The sequence below is a fragment of the Hydra vulgaris genome, chromosome 06, assembly GCF_038396675.1.
Source record: "Hydra vulgaris chromosome 06, alternate assembly HydraT2T_AEP".
Classification (NCBI taxonomy): Eukaryota; Metazoa; Cnidaria; class Hydrozoa; order Anthoathecata; family Hydridae; genus Hydra; species Hydra vulgaris.
Genome location: NC_088925.1, coordinates 48,036,170 through 48,057,500, shown reverse-complemented (window position 1 = coordinate 48,057,500; position 21,331 = coordinate 48,036,170). Strand labels below are relative to the sequence as shown.

Sequence of the window (21,331 nt, the reverse complement as noted above, 5' to 3'; positions counted from 1 at the left end):
ACATTGCCTCCACCATGCTTCACGGTCTTATGGCAGTAACGTAAATCGAGGCGTTTTCTGGCCGGTCGACATACACGGCAAATGCCCTCGCTCCCAATGATGTTGAACTTCGATTCATCACTGAACAGCACAGTTCGTTATTTTTGCACATTCCACTCAATATTAGATGTAGCAAACAGGAGTCTTTTCTTCATGTTTTTTAGTGAAATCAGCGGTTTCTTTGCAGGGCGTCGAGAAAACAATCCGGCTTCAAAAGCACGTCGTCTGATTGTTCGGTCCGATACAGGCAGCTTTAATTGCTTTTGTATCTCAACTGATGATATCCAGGGATCCTTCTTGACGGATCTGACGATCCTAGAATTCTCTCTAGAAGTAGTGGAACGCGGTCCTCCACCTTTGTTATCTGCTGCCAACTTCCCCGTAGAACGATATTTGGAACATAGTCTTGATACGGTCCATTTTTTCACGCGATATTTATCACAAATACTTTTTTGGGACATTCCACTTACGTAATTGCCAATAATTTTCTTTCTTAGTTCCAATCCAAGACTGTCGGGAGCCATTTTTGCACTTGAAGTCATAAAAATAATAAAAATAAAGAATCACGCTTCTCAAGGCTTACCGTGTTACATTTACCATGTGATGATACAATAATGCTCAGTGGAACACAACTTCTTGGTTGGATGTGGAATGTATTGATGTAATGAAACACTTGTTGTATTTCACATCTTGTATTGATGTTCTTCAATAAAACACTTTAATAAAACTCACTTCGATAAACTGTCTTGATAATACTGACTGATTGACTTCCATATATTGACTGAATTACATGTCGATTTACATGTCTCTTATATAGGCAAATGAACCTGTGTGAACCTGTTCTGGAAGATTCTAGATGCTTCTTTTCGATGCTTCTGGAAGCTTCTGGAAGCTTCTAGATACGTCTGGATGCTTCTGAATGTTTCTGGATATTTCTGGATGCTACTGCAAGCCTCCAGATGCTTCTTCTGGAAACTTCCGGAAGCTTCTGCATGCTTCTGGAAACTTCTGGATACTTCATTTAATTATTAAAAAACTTCCGTGACGTTGAGTGACCGTGACCAGGACCAGACTTACGAAAATGAAACAAACCAAAAAGTTTGCACTTGTTTTGTCCGCTGCAAAAGGGCACTTGTCAACAAAATTCTACCTGTGTGCTTTCACCTGCCAGCTGATTTCTCATGACATGGCATGCTATGACTCCAGACTCCTTAACTGTTTGCTGTGGTAGTATAGTTCGTTTCGTTTTTAAGACATGTAAAATTAGGAACACTTTTTAGCATTGTTTGATGTTGGTTGCAAATTTTTTGTCCAATACGACTTTTTACGCCTTCTCCTTTTACCCCAATGCACAAGTATTTTTATCTAGTGACAAACATCTTTTGACTCAGTTTTGCACCATACTTGATGAAGGCAATACCTTTATTTTTTTTCTCAAATTAATTTAATAGTTTTGTGTGCAAATCAATTGACTATATTTACATCCAAAATAATTTTCTATTTTCATAAATTTTATAGTTTAAATTTATTGTTTTTGATAGTTCTTTTTAATATAATTGGAATTTCAAAGACAAAGAGTGATTTAATAAAAAAGATGATCGAAGAAGGAAATACAACTCGTAAAATTGCTTCTAAATTTAAAGTTAGTCAAAGTACTGTGCAACCAATTAGATAAAAATGTGGATATATTCTAAAAGAAAATGTTGGCGGTCGAACAAAGTAGTTGAGTGCAGTAGACAGTAGAAGAGTAATCAGATATTTGACTACTGGAGAAGCAAAATCGACACCTCATGCAGCTAAACTTTTGCAACGTGATATAGGAAAAAATGTGAGCAGGTGGACAGTGCAGCGAGATCTCAAAAAAAGTAAATTTCGAGCAATTGAAAAGAAAAAAAAAACCATTACTTAGTAAAAAAAATATCAAAGCAAGATTAAACTTTGTAAAAAAATATGAAAACTTTACCGAAGATGATTGGAAGAAAGCTATTTGGTCAGATGAAACTAAAATTAATCGGTATACCACTGATGGCCGCCAATGGAGCTCGAAAAGAGAAGGTGAATTATTAACCCAAAAAGATTTTATTTAGACAGTAAAACATGGGGAAGGCAATATTATACTATGGGGTGTATGACGGCTTATGGATTGGGACCAATTCGAAGAATAGTTGGAAACATGAATAAGGAAATGCATCTTGATATTTTACAGCACGAATTATCGGAAACTATTGAAAATATGCCTTACCCAATAAATGAGGTCATCTTTCAACAGGATAATGACCCAAAACACACAGCTAAAATGGTTAAGAACTGGTTAGCTTCGCAGGACTTTCAAGTGCTAGAATGGCCAGCACAAAGTCCTGATTTGAACCTAATAGAAAATTTGTGGTCACAATTAAAAAAAGCGCTCGTTAATAACTATTCTGACTCTCCATCATCCATTAATGTGTTATATAAACGAGTTCAAGAACAGTGGGAAAATATTTCGTTAAACCTTTGCGAAAATCTTGTAAAGAGCACAAATTGAAGATTAGCAGCAGTTAAAAAAGCTAAAGGATTATGGACAAAATATTAAAAATTGACAAAATTGACAAAAATTGACAGTTTTTTTCGCGTGGTGCCAAATTGATTCACCATGTTTTTCATTTATTATTTTGTAAGTAAATATATTTCTTCAATAAATACTTAATAAAAATTGTTTTTTTAATAATAATTCATACCAGCAATATTAATTCTAAAAATGCTAAATTCTTTATAAGAAAATAAAAATATTATGCATTCTGGTTCAGTTTTGCACCATACTATATATATATTCATACAAATTATGTTGTGTATTCTTCAAACAAAGTGCCTAATGTTCTTAAAGAACAGAGCAATAATAAATTATTAAAAACACTTATCTAGTTTTTAGTTGTTTTCAACAGCATGTTTCACCATCACTAGGTTCATCCGGAAGCATATGTATATATATATATATATATATATATATATATATATATATATATATATATATATATATATATATATATATATATATATATATATATATATATTAGGCTGCGGTAAAAATAAATGTCTAATAATGAATATTTAGTTGCGTCTACATGTAAATGAATAAAAAAAAGTAAAAATGTATTACAAGACATGGGAAACCGCTCCATTTTTACCCTTAAGTATCAGACAGGTCCCTACATTATAGAAAAATTTCTTCGAAAGTATATCTTTTTGGATCTTAAAAGAACCGAAATTTCATAAAAATTTCAAAAATAATAATCATATTTCATAAAAGCGTCTTTCAAAAAAATTGATTTTTTTGTTTAAAACAACTGCTTTTACGAAGTAAACAGTAAACTAATAATCTTAATACAAAATAATTTTTTAATTTTGTATTAAGATTAATAACTTTAATAAAATCTCGCTTCTTTTGAGACCCAACATGATACACTTTAAAATAAATTTTTTTACTGTGATATTATGGAAAAAATGCCTGATGTTTAAGGGTAAAAATGTGGCACTTTCTGTTGAGCATTTTAGTTTTCTACAATTTCTTCTGGTTTCATAATAATTCTTAAAAAACGAATATCTTTGAGGCACTATTTTTTATCCTATTTTGTGGTCTATACAATCATATTAAGTCTAACCTCATAAGAGACTATTAAGACAGCTTGAGGTGTTGTTTTTAAAGTTTTTAAAGTTTTATATCAATCTGCTATCTTAAAATAACCCGGTTTTTACGTAATATTAAACTTAATAGATAGTTATCGACAGCAGAAAAAAATTTTAACTAGGGATACTTTTTCTATTATGTTGTCCATAGTTAAGCACATGTTTGGGTTTAGAAAGCTTTTTGTTATTACATTTATAAATAAAAATTACTATTATTTTTAATTTTTATTTTAAAATCATGTTTTAAAAATAAAGTTATTTATCAATTAATTAAACATAAATTTATGACTTGACATAAATTTATAAAATCAGATACTTATTACAAATTAAGAACCAATAACCAATAATGAAATAACAACATAGCACTTGTCATAGAATTTTTGACAATTTGTCTTTAGTATTGACTGAAATTTTTTGACTTAAAATGGAAAGCATTAAACATTGCTTTAATTCCTCATTCTGGCTTATTTGTGCCAGGATGTCTCGGATAAGCTTTACTCCTCTCTCAGTAGATAAATTTGCTAGTTTTTCACTTCCTAGCCGAACCAGAACAAGGATACCTAAATGCTTGTAGTCACAACGAGGAAAATTTTCTGTTAACAAGGAACATTTAAGATAATTTTTGGTTTCAAAAGCCTTTAAAAAAATGTAATTCAAGTTTGTTAGCATGAATTTATTTAATTTAGAAATATACAAATCTCTACCTTTTCTTCTCAAAATGTTCCTCTTCGCTAGCTCCATTCAAACTTGTTAAGGTTGTTTAAATTTATATCCAGCTTTATAGTTTCCCAGATATTTTAAATTTTTTGAAAAGATTATCAACTGGTTCATGAGAGACTATCACGGAAACTTTAAGTACTGCATGCTAGATAATGATAAATGAGATAATAAAAAATGTTACTTAAACAGAACTAGAACAAAAGTATTTTATATAATAATAAATTGTTTAATAAATAATAAATACTTAATATGTAGCTCAAATACATGATGATGAAGCAAACCATAGTAAAGGTCTGCACATCCTTTTTCCCAGCAACACACATGCACCCTGCATCCAGCTTAAATTTGATTTATTTATTTAAGTTGAAAAAAAAAAAAGTGTGATCAAAACTGTTACATATCAAAATACAAAAGTATTACCTAATATACTACCAAGTGAACAAATTTTTCTCACTTCACAATATTTGAAGGTGTAGTTTCAAAGCATACATTATGTTATATAAATATATGACATAGTGTGTGTTTCTATATGTAATAGAAACATACGCTATGTTAGTGTTATTAGCATAGTGTTCTTTCTATATGTTATAGAAACAACTTCAATGAGTTGTTCTTTATCAATACTAGGACTTGAAATCACTAACGCGAAGCTGTTATGCGCTAAGCTATCAACATTTCTATTTTCATCATAAAAATACTCTTTTAAAATTTTTGTAGCAAAATGATCACAAAGTAGTTTTCCTTAGTCTATTTCAATGAAATCTTCATTTACTTTTAAACCATTATTACTAATTGCATCTTTTAAATGAACTTTTGCTAGACTCAGTGATATAGTTTGTTACAAATTTCCTCATGGGAAATTTGTAATAAACTATATCACTGAGTCTATATTGTAATTTTTTTTTTCCTACTCTAATTAGCTTGCCATATATATGTTGCACAAATTGCTGTCCAGTAGGCAATTGAAGTGATGGTAGTATGTAATAGACTATCGTATCATCCTAGAATATCATATTCCCCATTAAAAATTGAAAACACAGACAAGCTGTAATGTTATACCATTTAGATGTGCACCTAAGCCGTCCAAAATAATTTTTGTAAAAAGTATTGACAAAAACCGAGAGAAGGATTAAATTTATACATTAAATGATATTGTTCAAAGTAAAAATTGATGTTATATCCTATAATATACTAAGTTTTATATCGGATCCTGTTTTTATTCATGGGGGATATGATATTCTAAATATATTTTTATTAAGTTTTAAGTTGGATACGACTGTTATATATAGGGAATATGATATTTTTATTAAGTTTTATGTCTTTTATTATTGCTATACTTGGGGAATACGATATTCTAAGTATATTTTTAGTAAGTTTAACGTCTGATAGGACTGTTATACATAGGGAATATGATATTCTAAGTAAAAACCTTCTTTCAAATCCTTTCAAATACTAAACAAATACTATCCATATATATATTCTAATAATAGCTAAATATTCATCTATCTGAGTTATACTTTTCTTTATCTATATATTAATACATATACTATCTACATAACATTTTTAATGGTTATTTTGTATTCTTCTATTCATCAGCAATGTAAACCTAATATAAATTTTTTTTTGTTAGTTATGTTTTTTGTTTCATTAAAAATTTTATTTCATATTTAATTGAATAATTAATATAAAATATCAAAATAACACTGCACTTAACTAAAAGCAATATTTTATGAAGTTGATTATAAATTTACTTGGTAAGAAAAAATATTTAAGCAAGTTAAGAAATTATTTGCTTTCTCCAAATAACTAATGCACTCTGTATGAAACCATCGTTTGGGAATACAATTATCACATTTTATCTGTAAAAAAAAACTATTTGCTAAATACAAGCAGTTTCGTTTTTAAGCTTGATAATATAAAATTAATAATTTTATCCATATGTCTAACTTTTGATTTTTGTTTCTTTTCAGTCTACTTTTATTTCCACATAAACGACATAGTTCATAATGCCAACTTCTGTGACCTATATTTAAACTTGTATTATTTACATCTATTGAAATTTTAATATATTCCTATCTATTCATTAGTGTTACTCATTTCAAACCTCCTTTATCAATCAGTAACTCGTTTCCTATACTCTTGAGTTTCTTCAATTTTAAAAATCTATGTTCACTTTTTCTTCGTTGATAAAGTTTTCCGCAGACTAAAAAATAGTGTTAAGTATTCTTTTTTAATTTAGTTTAAAATATAAAACTTCAAAAAGTAAAAATATGATTTTATACTATCATCGTTTTGCCTTAACATGATTTAGTTATTTAACTTTATATTATTCATGTTTTAGAAATAAACTTGCGTTGATCGCACTCATGAAATCTTCCTTAAGTTTCTTTTGTCAATATTTTTTTTATTTTCCTCCTATTTCAAAATTTTTTATTTATCTTAAGACAAAAGATCCTGCATAATACGCTGTCAGCTTGTATTGCATGTGGTGCTGTCAATAATTTGATTTTCACCAAAATACCATATTTTTGAAACAAGTAGTTACTAGAATTTTTAAAAAGAAATAAATAAATTTTTGAAAATGGAATACAAATCAAAATATATTAATAATAATTGACAATATTTGAACATCATACTTTCATTTTATTTCTTCTTTCTTTAAAGAAGTTTTGAGCTCATCATGAGGTTTGATGTGATAAATTTTTTTCTCAATTGGTTTGATAACCTGCAACAGAATATTAGGAATAAATTGGAGTCAATGATGACTAAAACTACAAGTATAAAAAGAATCCACATCTAAAACTTTTTAAATTCATGCAGGAAAAATTTTTTAAATAATATAATAGAATTGTACATATTGCAAGTGTCCAGTTTTTCCAGTCAGCTTTTGCAACAACACAGCATATTAAAAGATCGATTTTAGATAGCTTGTTCAAAAATAAAACTTATTTTTTATTATTATATTCTCAATTCATTTTGTTTCATTACTAGAGTAGTGTAATTTAATATCCAGCACCCAATACCATTACAATTTAAGAGGATACTAACTTTCTAAGTCAGATTCGTGGTGAAACAAATTTAATGCATAGAAACAATATAAGGAAAGTCTTTTTTGGCAGGCACTATTACTGCCTATTGGAATATGTAAATTGGAGATATACAGTGATTGAACTGAAGCAAAAAAAGCAACGGGATGGTATGCGATAAATTAAAAATACCATCCCGCATAATCATTGTTATATATAGAGATTTAAAAAAAGGTGGCAAGATGGTTTATACTTTATAAAAAGGTTACGGAATGGCAACCTGCCCCACTTCGAGCTCTGGTATATATATATATATATATATATATATATATATATATATATATATATATATATATATATATATATATATATATATATATATATATATATATATATATATATATATATATATATATATATGTATATATATATGTATATATATATTTGAATACCACTTGTTGTTATCGCATTAAGTTGGTTTAAAGTCTTCCAGCGAAAGTAATCCAACTGGTGCTAAAACTTCGATTTGCTTCTGCCCCAAATAAAAATTATAATATATTTAAATATAAAATAACAGTTTTGTAATTCCAAATATTTATTTAATATGTAAGGGTTACGTACATTAACGTATATTATCCAGTAGTGGTGTAGTGGTTATGCGCTTACCTTGTAAGTGAGCGGTTTGTAGTTCGATCCTCATCACGTCCCTGGTAGTACCACGCTCAACTTGTTTCTTCACGCAGCAGCCTTGTTCGTTAAGGTTCGTGTTTCGGAGCTAAAGAGTTGAGAGAGGGTTGTAACCACAATACTAAAAAAAGAATAATAATAAAATTAAAAATCAAAAAATATGAGTAGCGTCCTCGACTGAAGAGGAGTAGAGACTGTAGAGTAGTTTCTTCGACTTGGCCCTTAAGAGGTGAATTAAAAGGCTTAAGAGGCCATTAAAAGTTTTCTTAAACTGAGACTTTTTCGTTATACCGTAAAATCGCCTAAGTTCGGTCACCATGTAACTTCGGTCATTTAAGAAAAAATATAAAAAAGGCATGCAAAACTCAAATTTTACGAACTTTTTTTTCTCAAATAATATTTTAAATTAGTTTGTAAATATACCTATATAAAGAAAAAGTAATAATGTTTATATGCAACCTGCTGAAATAATTCTTTAGCAAAACAACAGTTTGAAAAAATGCAAACTATTAAAATCTAAAATAAACAAGTTATTAAAACAAATGATAACATTTAATCTTGGTATTATTAAGAATCGCAAAATTAATTATATTTACAAATAAAAAATTATCTGTTTGTGAAAATTAACTAATATTTTTATAAAAGTAAGAGAAATTTTGAAATACTCTAACTTCGGTCATTTACAGATAAACAACGAAAGTGAAAATAAGTAGTAATATTGCGAAATGTTGATTAGTGTTATACAAAATTTTGACATTTTTATAATGGATACACACCAAAGTATTTTATTTGATTAAAAAATTTGTTCATAATTTCAAAATTAAGTAACGGTTCTTTGAGTTATCAAATATCAAGCTTGTGATATTTTTATATGGATATAAAATAACAGCTCAACGACAAATATGGATGCGTTGCGAATCCTGTGACAATTGATTGTGTGGATCTTGTTGTTTAACTATGGTCAACGATATGTGCAAGAATTGCTGATAAACATTCAAAGCTCATTTAAAGCAAAGTGTTGTTTTGTTTTTTTTAATTGAAAAACCTATTTTAAATTAATTTAAAAATTTATGTTAAACTTTATTAACCTGTGGCTTAGCAAACGTGATAATGGCCGAAGTAATAAAATAGTTGACTAATTACAATAAAAACTAAAAATACCACTACTTATATTTAAAATGGCCTTTTTTTATGTGCTTCTTCTTGTTTTCTTTGGTACCCCAAAAGACTTTTTTTTTTAGCCCGGGGCGACGCCCTCCCTTGTTACTGGTATAACCTGAATTTATATCATAATTTCACCATAAAAAAACATTTAAAAATTAGTTTTTATTATTTTTCACTTTAAGTCTATGATACGTTATTAGTATTTACATAGTGGCCGAACTTAAGAGATGGTATTGAAAGTTCGGTCAAGGTAGATGTTTTCATTTTAAATTTAATATTGAGTACAAATATTTATTTTTCATTTTTTTATTTTTACAATATCAATTATTAACATAATTTTCTGTATGTTTCAGGAAAAAAAATTGAAAATTTTTTAATTATGCGTGATAAACAAATGTTCCAATCTTAAGAGACCGAACTTAGGCTATTTTACGGTATATCAAAAAATAAAAACTCATCTGAAACTAAAATATTTTTTTCATTAACTATTTCAACATTAATCTTTAAAGCACTTAAAGAAATCCTTATAGAATTCTTATAGGGGGGAGGGGGAGGGAAAGCTAAAAATCTAGTATTTTATGCAAAGTATTTGTACTTATTAAATCAATTGTGTGCTTTAACAAAAATCACTTTTCTCGTTGTTGTTTTTTTTTTAATGGCAATAAACGGGTGAAAAAATTTTACATTTTACATACATTTTTTTAAATTTTTTAAAAATTCAAAAATGTTTTTTACATGAAATTTACTTTTTCTCGATTGTTTGCTAATAGCCTCAGATATATGTGTACAACTTTCTCACTTAGAAAGTCTTGCAAGGTATCTCGTAGTGAGTAATCGTATACCTTGCAACCACCCAAATTCGGATAAATACAAATTACAGCTTTTATTGGTGTTATCACATCAAGAGAGTCTATCAGCTTATTACCTGTGTACCAAATTACAAATTAATATTAATACAATATAAATAAATTAATATTAATACAATATAAAGATAAATAAATATAAATACAACTTTAATTAACCCATTTTTTAAATTAACATCATAGTTATTAGTATAATAATCATGGTGGCCAGCAACATGGAAAACCTTGAAAAGTCAGGGAAGTTCTAACCTAAGCTAAAAAGTCAGGGAAAAGTCAGGGAATATGATATTTTCCAAAAGGCATGGAAAAGTCAGGGATTTTGATGGATTCATAAACAAAATTATAAATACTTTTTTGCATATTAGAAATATATTTGTTGCCTTTTTATTGCTAAATTTGTATTCATTATATCAGTAAGTTAGTAAAATTTCATTGTAGTCAGGAAAAAGTCAGGGAAAATTGAATCAAAAATTGCCTTGTCACTCTAATTAGGGTGTCCCACTTTTACCCTGACCTAACATTTTTTGAATGCACCCTATCTCAATCATTCTTATTTGGTCCCAGGACACATCAAAAAAAATTTTAGATCTCCAAGTCAAGGGGTTCCAGTTCAAAGTATTTTCGTATGCAAGATTGCATTCGAATTTTTAGCACTCCCCCCCCCCCCCTTTCTTTCTTGGTGTCCCTTATTTATGATTGAACAGTACAAAATTGTCTGTTGAATTTTTTCAGCTATTTGTGTTCTGAAAAAAAAATCTTACATTTAACAGTTAATGCTAACACACATTGGTTATTTAAATACAAATTAAGTCAAAAATCACATAAAATTTACATAAAATTACTTTTTTTCATGTCTTTTCCAACCTCTTTTTGGGTTTTTTGCACAAATTGCATGGTATCCTGTAGTAACCTTCGTCATGAATTTCAGCCACAAAATCCTACACAATTTTGATTGTGGCGCTCAGCCCTGTCATTTACTACTGCTAGATTCTCCATTTGATGTTGAAAATGTCAGTTGGAATCATTTTCAAAGTTGTCCTTTATCCATGCGTTTATTACTTCCATAGTTATACCTAGGTAGGTGGAGAGCAGCCAGGACTCCTTAGTGATAAAGTTGGACAAAACTGACATGGGAACCACATGAGTTGGAGTGTGAGGTTGTTCCCTTTCAAAGTCATCAGATTGCAGACAATTGAAATCTAGCAGCTTCTGAGTAGCTAGTCCAACTCTTTCCTTCAGTTCTAAATGTCTATTTGCTATTGAAAGTATAACTAGCTGTGGGATCAGGTACCAACTATGACGGACAAAGCTTGCATGGAGCAGCTTTCCCAAGGGTCCATACTTGGATATATATATATATATATATATATATATATATATATATATATATATATATATATATATATACATATATATATATATATATATATATATATATATATATATATATACATATATATATATATATATTTATTTATTTACATATATAGCATATTGCTTATCATTTCCTAAGCTAGCCTAAAAGCATCCAAATCATGTAATGGAGCCTGGGCCGCCAGAGGAGACTTTAAAAAGCATGCTCCATAAAATATGACAATAAAGTCAGTTGATAGTTCAAGCATATTATTCTCACTTTTATTCAATTTTAAATTAATCTTTGAAGTCAGATGTATTGTAAGCAAGTATAGACAACCAATCATAAACTTGATGATGGGCACCTGGTTGTTTGAACTGGAAACCAGGTACATGGCCACCAAGGTAAATGACTATTAGCTCACAGAGAACTTTATAATCTCCCCATTTGAAAGCAATCTTATTTTAGGGTTGTTATGCAGATGTTCTTAGTATATTATACCCTTCTATGAAAATCAGGACCTATCATATACTCCCCTCTTCCATAATGGAATAAAAGCAACTTATTGACATTATTTGCCTCTTATTTCTAGCCAAACTTTTTTAAAGTCTTTATATATTACACGTGATGTAGATTTTGTTAAACCTTGAATATAATCCATTGCATGGGAAATATACCTTTCAGATATATGGCGCCTTAAACGATAAATTTTGAAAAGATACAACATGTACAAATTTCGCCACAATTATGTGCATCAATATTTTTATCAAAATATTTAATTGCCTACATAGCAGCCATAACACAGGTGTTTTAAGAAAATTATCTACCAGGAACTTAATTGCACCTTGTATTTTTTAGTATAAAAGGCTGTTGAATCTGCACTACAATCAATGATCTGGTCAGTGAGCTCAAAACACTCTAATGTGTTCTGAATAGCTATAGCTAGACCCAGCCCTCTAGATGACACAATTTCTAGAACTCCTAGCAAGAAATCTAGGGATTCATTGACCTTGGGGGATGATATACTGAGAGCTTGTCTCTCTACAGTTTAGAACATTTTTTTGTCAGTTCGATAGTGTTTGACCAGTTTCGTATCAAAATGAATAATGACCTTTGAGCTCCGAACTCTGTCTAGATTTTATTCTCTCATTATTCTACGTTCATTTTCAATCATAATCTTTTTTTTTTCTATGTAGACTACTCTTTGATACAGGTATTGTATTAAGATCCACATCACCAATCTAAAAAGTAGAGATAGAAGGGATGTTTCAGCTTGAACACTGACCTTGTACCTAGTCATGAAAGAAACCCACTTGTCAAGAACATCATTTGTTGAAAGCTCCATGTAAACTCTACCTTCACTAATCTTTTTTTTTTTTTTTTGGCTTGGCTCAAATTCACTGTTGGTATTAATAGCACTTGTACCATTTGAAGATAATTCTCAAAATCTTTCATTCTTTCTATAAAAAATCATAGACATATTCTATATGTCTATGATTTTTTCTCAATAAGATTTATCTTTCCCAGCGTCAAACTTAACCATTTCACTTTTGAATGCTCTCTTCAGAAACTCAATATCTTCTGTCTTTGCTTTTTTTGTCTCTAATTTTGTCATCTCTTATCAGTTGTAAGATATCTATTTATAAGCAGGAAAAGAACAGTTTGCTTCTTTTATAAAACTCTCTGTTTTTTTTTTATATTGCTATTCTTTGATCTTGCTTATTTCTTTGAGGCTTCTAAGACTACACAGTTTCTCTTCAGTTTCGTTCATAAGATTTCTCAAGCTTCTTTTTCTCTACTTGTTCTGTAACACGAAATCTTGAACCATTTTTGTCCCAAAGAGTTAACAGCTCTCTCAAAATACATACTACAATAAATTCTCCCCTATTATTTTTCTTACGCTTCCCTCCAATGCAAAGCATAGGTCTTTGCATTGTCTTTTGAGAGCAGGATAGTTTTGCATTTTAATTAATCTTACTTGACCTGAGCTAATATATTCAATGACAAACTTCTCCTAGTATGGGTAGTTTAAGCAAAATTCAAAACGAAAGAAAATTTTTTTACATAATTATTTCAAAGGTTTTGTACATAAAAAGAGCTTTTATAATTCATTATTTAAATAAATCTTAAAATAATACCTGTTTGGTGCAAACATATGTAGTGGATGCTAAAGTATCTAGATTGTTCTTTTACATCTATTAGTTTTCTGTGGAGCTAAACTTATGTTGCAGGATGTACCTGAGGTTCCTGGTTGACAATCCCTGCTAGTCTTAGAAGAGGTATATCTCATTGGAGGAGTACTTCTGCAACGTTTATTTATCAAACAGCTCTTTTCGTTACTCTTTCTTACAGTACTTCGACTATTTCTAGTCCTTAGAGATTTTACGAGGAAACCCATTATGATCATCGGCCATTATATATTTTAAGAAATTTTTTATATCTGAAAAGTATAATTAAAGGGTCAAATAATACTTTATATAAAAGCATTTATTTGAATAGAGCATTAATGCCGCTCTATTTAAAACAATGACAAAATATTGCAAAAATAACATATTTGAATTAAGACTATCTTACTTAATTCATTCAAGACATAATACTTCACATTTTGAATAAAAATCTCATTTTATCACTTAAACAAGTTTAATTTACATTTTTAATTTCCATTTGTTTATTTATTATACTATTCTTTATAGATTTTATGATAAAACTTACTTCATTAGAATATATAAAATAGTAATGCATATAATAATGATTCCTACAGACATTTTCATCATCAAATGGAGAATCTAACAGTAGAAAATGACAGGGCTGAGCGCCACCTCAAACCTGTGAAGGATTTTGTGGCTGAAAGTCATGACGAAGGTTTTCTACAGGATACCATGTTTTTGTGGAAAAAAACCAAAAAGAGGTTGGAAAAGACATGAAAAAAAATGATTTTATGTAAATTTTATGTGATTTTTGACTTTATTTAACTTTAAATGACCAATGTGTGTTAGTATTAACTGAAAGTTTTCTAATTTTTAGATGCTTTTTGTAAACGCATCTAAAATTTAGGAAAATAGTTTTTAATTACATCTGAGTAATTATTTTAATATAACTTCTGTTTTTATATCTTTAAATTGTATATTAATGGTAATATACACAAGCATTTTCTCTCTGCAAGCGAGCTTTGTCAGCATCTGTTTATACAAAAACTCATCTTTAATGTCATTAAAATTGCATTGTGGAAAACCATATAAAGCCTAAATGTGTAGAAACAATGATGAACTTATTTATTCCTTTTTAATGCCGCTTTTTTAAAAAAACTTTTTTTTAAAAAAAGCGGCAATAAAAAGGAATAAATGATATACCTTTATGTTGAATAATATACCTTTGTTATCTTCCACTACTAAGCTTTGCTATCTTCCACAATTATTTCTGCATTAAGTTTTTCTAAATAGTAAACAAGTTCTTACTTTTATTTTCTTAAATATTGACAAATCAATATTTAAAGAAAATTAAAAGTTGCCAGAAACTGTACAAGCTGTAAAAAAAGTTACCATTTTACTATTTTCGGTAAATATGAGTATTTTTGTTTATTGTTACGTTAAACAATTGTATTGTGTCTAAATTAAAAAAACTATTTGAATTTTTTATTTGAAAAGTATTTAATACAATTAACTTTTTCCCAAACTGAATTATTTTAAGTACCTTTATCTTTATTATCAATAAACTTTTGTTATGTGCAACCTTTTATGTGATCCTTTTAAAGGAACTTTATTTGCTCCAGTTTGTCTGAAAGTGTCGCATTTCGTAACAAAGGATACATAATATGGACCTGTAAACCTAAGCTTAAAAGCAGCATCTTTTCTTCTTTTACCTCGTATATCCAAATGTAAAACTTTATCACCTATAATAATACCTTCTTCATCTACTGTTATTTTTTTCCCAACTCTCTCGTGATAATATTTTTTCTGCTTTGTTTGAGCTTTTTCTATGTTCTAAAATGTTTTGTTAAAAATGTTGCACTAATCAAATTTTCCAAAAAAAAATGTAGAATTAAAAGCTTGTAGCTATTACCTTCGAATCTAAAATTTTTTAATTACCAAATTTACCTTGGTAATCAAATGTGTTAAATTTTCAATAACATTTTTATTTTACTCCACTTCAATTCTTCATCTGTGGCAGCAAATATATCCATGCCCTGAACAATAATATTATTTTATTTAAATAGACTTACTGTAAAAACAAAATTAGTTAATTTAATTATACAAAATGGTATTTACTTCTTTATACTCACTACTGCAAACAGGTAGGGTGGAGCGGGGCATATTGGAACAGTGGGGGCATAAAAAGACAGTTATTCCTGAAGCCTTATATCTCAGCTAAATTATTATTATTTTTTTTTTTTTGATAAAATCTTTTAAATTATTGTTGTTTATTATTGCAAAAAAAATTTAATTTACAAATACCAAAATGCATTAAAAGTACCAAAATGCATCTGTATGATTGCGAAAAAAAAAAATTTGCATATTTTCTTAATCGATATAACGACAAAAGATTTATCTTGAACTATTGCTTACTTGCTTTATTTATAAAAAGATCATATTTTTCAGACAGTGTTTTTTATTCTCTTTTAAATCTGGTTTAAAAAAAATATTTGGAATTGAACTTTTTGAATAGTATTAATTTCAGTCAAATGACTTTTGTGGGGCATATCGGGACAACAAGTTATTTATTTAATTGACTACATTACAACCATTTCTTGATGCTGTTTACAGCTTGATGATTTTATTTTAATCTAAAATAATATTTTCCTTGTTTTAAAAAGCAATATTAGTATTAAATTTAAAGAAAATCTTATTTTTATAGCTTAACTTTGATTATTAATTAAAATATCCATAAAAGTGTTTAATGTAAACAAAGATAATAAGAAATTATATAAGTAAGATCAATCATCCAAATTGGGATGAAATGCAGTTTAGCTGTCAGTAAAAAGGAACTTAGAACTAGAAAAGCTGCTGATACATGTGGCATATTTACGTTTGCTCTACATTGCTCATTAAAAACGTTTACAAATAGTTTCAGCATATTTATTGTGTGATTTATGTGATCCATAAAATTTTTTGTTTAATTTCAAATTTAGTGGTAGCTACCAATTTAATAATACAGGTTAGAGTAGAGCGGAGGTATTTTATAATAAAACGCCAAAAAAAAACTTTATTTTAGCTGTTACTTGCTTTTGTGGTTTATGGGTGTAAGAGCGTGTAGTTTCTATGAATTTCTTACTTTTTTGAGAGCCTAATGTCTAATAAGACAATAGCCTAATAGCCTTCATTTTTCATCATTTTTAAAGCTTTACAATTGACGAATTACTGCTGCTTTTTAACTGTCCCGTTTTGCCCCGCCCACTTGCAAAATGTAAAAATTTTGCTAGTCTAAAGTTTCGTTACTTTGAATGTTGTAACTTATTTTTAAGTTCTTTTGTTTTTTCATTTCTTTATATTAATGAAATTTAGAAAATTTATGAAAAACAGTGTTAACTATGATTAGTTTATCCGCAACTAGCATTTGTTTCTTAAGTGTCCCTATATGCCCCACACTAACCGAATTCTCAGAGTAAAACGTTAAAAACTTGAGTGGTAATCATGTACACAAATACTTGTGAAACATTTTTTAAAAAACAATGTTAAATCCTAAAAGATGATCTCTAATAAATAAATTAAAAAGTATTTAATATAAGTTTGTATTTAAAGACACAATATTTACTTAGTTATTTCATCCAAAAAGATTTCAATAATTTCAGGCACCAAGTTGAAGAATGTCCCCAATATTTTAAGCCATAGTCCTGCCATTAAATTAGAAGAAAGTATTCAAATATTTGTGAAAACCCGAAATGGTAAAATCATCAGGTTAGAAGTTAAACATGTTGATACAATTAAAAACGTAAAAGCTAAAATTCAAGACAAAGAACGTATCCCACAAGATCAACAGCATTTACTTTTTGCTGGAGAGCATTTAAAGGATGGACGAACTCTCTTTGACTACAATATTCACAAAGAATCCACCCTTCATCTTCTACTTCAATTAAGAGGAGCTATTCAAATATTTGTGGAAACCCAATATGGTAAAACCATCACGTTAGAAGTTGAACTTGATAATACAATTGAAAACGTAAAAGCTAAAATTCAAGACAAAGAAAATATCTCACCAGATCAACAGCGTTTATTTTTCGCGGGTAAGCAGTTAGAAGATGAAAGAACTCTCTCTGACTGCAATGTTCAAAAAGAATCCACCCTTCATCTTGTTCTTCAGTTACGAGGAGCTATGGTAATATTTGTGAAAATTCTGACTGTTAAAACCATCACGGTACAAGTTGAACCTGCTGATACCATTGAAAATGTAAAAGCTAAAATTCAAGACAAAGAAAATATCTCAACAGGTCAACAGCGTTTAATTTTTGCTGGTAAGAAGTTAGAAGATGAAAGAACTCTCTCTGACTACAATGTTCAAGAAGAAACTACGCTTCATCTTGTTTTACGATTAAGGGGTGGTATGGAAATATTTGTGAAAACCCTCACTGGTAAAAATATCACGTTACAAGTTGAACCTGCTGATACAATTGAAAATGTAAAAACTAAAATTCAAGACAAAGAAGGTATCCCAACAGACCAGCAGCGTTTTTTTTTTGCTGGTAAGCTATTAGAAGATAGTAGAACATTAAGCGACTACAACATTCAAAAGGAAGATATCATTCATCTTGTTCTTCGATTAAGAGGAAATATGCAAATGTATGTGCAAACCATCACTGGTAAAACTATCACGTTACAAGTTGAACCTGCTGATACAATTGAAAACGTAAAAGCTAAAATTCAAGAAAAAGAAGGTTTCCCACCAGATCAGCAGCGTTTAATTTTTGCTGGTAAGCAGTTAGAAGATGAAAGAACTCTCTCTGACTACAAAGTTCAAAAAGAATCCACCCTTCATCTTGTTCTTCAGTTACGAGGAGCTATGCTAATATTTGTGAAATTCCTCACTGGTAAAATCATCACGTTACAAGTTGAACCTGCTGATACAATTGAAAACGTAAAAACTAAAATTCAAGACAAAGAAGTTATCCCACGAGATCTACAGCATTTAGTTTTTGCTGGTATGCAGTTAGAAGATGAAAGAACACTCTCTGACTACAAAGTTCAAAAAGAATCCACCCTTCATCTTATTCTTCAGTTACGAGGAGCTATGCAAATATTTGTAAAAACCCTCACTGGTAAAACCATCACGTTACATGTTGAACCTGCTGATACAATTGAAAACGTAAAAACTAAAATTCAAGACAAAGAAGGTATCCCATCAGATCAACAGCGTTTAGTTATTGCTGGTAAGCAGTTAGAAGATGACGGAACTCTCTCTGACTACAAGGTTCAAGAAAAAACTACGCTTCATCTTATTTTACGATTAAGGGGTGGTATGGAAATATTTTTGAAAACCATCACTGGTAAAACCATCACGTTACAAGTTGAACCTGCTGATACAATTGAAAACGTAAAAGCTAAAATTCAAGACAAAGAAGGTATTCCACCAGATGAACAGCGTTTAATTTTTGCTGGTAAGCAGTTAGAAGATGAAAAAACTCTCTCTGACTACAATATTCAAGAAGAAACTAAGCTTCATCTTATTTTACGATTACGGGGTGGTATGGAAATATTTGTAAAAACCCTCACTGGTAAAACCATCACGTTACAAGTTGAACCTGCTGATACAATTGAAAACGTAAAAAATAAAATTCAAGACAAAGAAGGTATTCCACCAGATCAACAGCATTTAATTTTTGCTGGGAAGCAGTTAGTCGGTGAAAGAACTCTCTCTGACTACAATGTTCAAAAGGAATCCACCCTTCATCTTGTTCTTCGGTTAAGGGGAGCTATGCATATGTATGTGGAAACCTGGAATGGTAAAACCATCATGTTAGAAGTTGAAATTGCTGATCTAACTGAAAATGTAAAAGCGTAGTTTCAAAACGAATAACGTATCCCACTTGATCAACAGTGTTTAAGTTTTGGTGGTAAAAAGTTAGACGATGAAAGAACTCTCTTTGACTACAATATTCAAAAAGAATCCACCCTTCATCTTGTTCTTCAGTTAGGAAGAGCTATGAAAATTTTTTGAAAACCCTTCACTCGTAAAACCATCACGTTAGAAGATAAACTTGATAATACAATATAAAATGTAAAAGCTAAAAATCAAGACAAAGAAGGTATCCCTCCAGGTCAGCAGCTTTTAAAGTTTGCTGGTGAGCAGTTAGACGATGGAAGAACTCTCAAAGACTACAATTTTCAAAAAGAATCTACCTTTCATTTTGCTCTTCGGTTAAGAGGAGCTATGCTAATATTTGTGGAAACCCTCGCTAGTAAAACCATCGCGTTAGAAGTTGAACTAAATGATACAATTGGAAATGTTTAAGCTAGAATTCAAGACAAATAAATATCTCACCAGATCAACAGCGATTAAGTTTTGATGATAAGCAGTTAGACGATGGAAGAACTCTAAAAAACTACAATATTCAAAAAGAATTAACCCTTCATCTTGTTCATCAGTTAAGAGGAGCTATACATATATTTGTGGAAACCCAATATGGTAAAACCATCACGTTAGAAGTTGAACTTGATAATACAATTGAAAACGTAAAAGCTAAAATTCAAGACAAAGAAGGTATCCCATCAGATCAAAAGCGTTTAGTTTTTGCTGGTAACCAGTTAGAAGATGAAAGAACTCTCTCTGACTACAATGTTCACAAAGAATCCACCCTTCATCTTGTTTTTCGGTTAAGAGGAGCTTTACATATATTTGTGAAAACCCGAAATTGTAAAACCATCATGCTAGAAGTTAAACTTGCTGATACAATTAAAATCATAAAAACTAAAAATCAAGACAAGGAAGGCATCCCACTACATCAACAGTGTTTAGTTTTTGGTGGTGAGCAGTTTGATGATGGAGGAACTCTCAGTAGCTACAATATTGATAATGAATCTACTGTAGATTTTCAATTGAATATAATATCAATACAACCCAATACGGTATGGAAATATGGTTTTGCTAAATTTTAGGCATTAGTTGCACTAACAATCTTTAAGTTGTGCTTAACTTAAGTTATAAACTCTGATTGACGCACCTACTCGTTAGATATTTATCTTCTCACAGTTCTGGTATGAATTAGTCAATAAATTTGTTTGCACTTTTTGCTGTGAAATCATTTTAAACTGTATTACGTATTATTAAATATGGTTTAACGTACTTTTGTGTGAATGTTTTTTTTACCTGTCTTTTTTTCTTTATCAGATTTAATTAGATTTGTTGTTAAGGGCTTTTGTTTTAAAAAACGTCCAAAAAAATTTTTTTATTTTGTCATTAGAATGTGGATATTCGAATTGTAGATTTTTTTTTAAGGATCATCAGAGCTAAGACTATTATCATTATTGTGTTGTTATTTTTGCTGCTTTGTTTTAAGGAGATTTTTTTTTATTTTTGAAATGAGCTCTGGTCACATTTACTATTCGTGACGGCTGCTTGGTAGAACCATCTCCACTAATAAATGTTAGAAAAAAAAAAAGAAGTTTATGGACTTTTGTTGCCAGAGCTTTTAAAAAACTGAAAACCAGAAGAAAAAATTTTGTCTTGTATTCATTGTCAAAAAAAATTTCTCACAACTAAAAAACTCACCACTTGAAAATCCACCACTTGAAAAACTCAAACTCACCACTTGAAAAACTTGCAATCGGTAATGAGGCTGTAGTTTTTTTCTTTTCTTTTTTTTTATGTGTAATAACTGTTTTTAAATT

The 21,331-nt window shown here is 29.5% G+C and overlaps 1 pseudogene; it reads left to right on the top strand.

The window, feature by feature from the left end:
- LOC136081925 (polyubiquitin-C-like) overlaps positions 1 to 20,965 on the top strand; it is a 121,480-nt pseudogene extending 100,515 nt beyond the window's left edge.
- Positions 20,966 to 21,331: the final 366 nt, after the last annotated feature.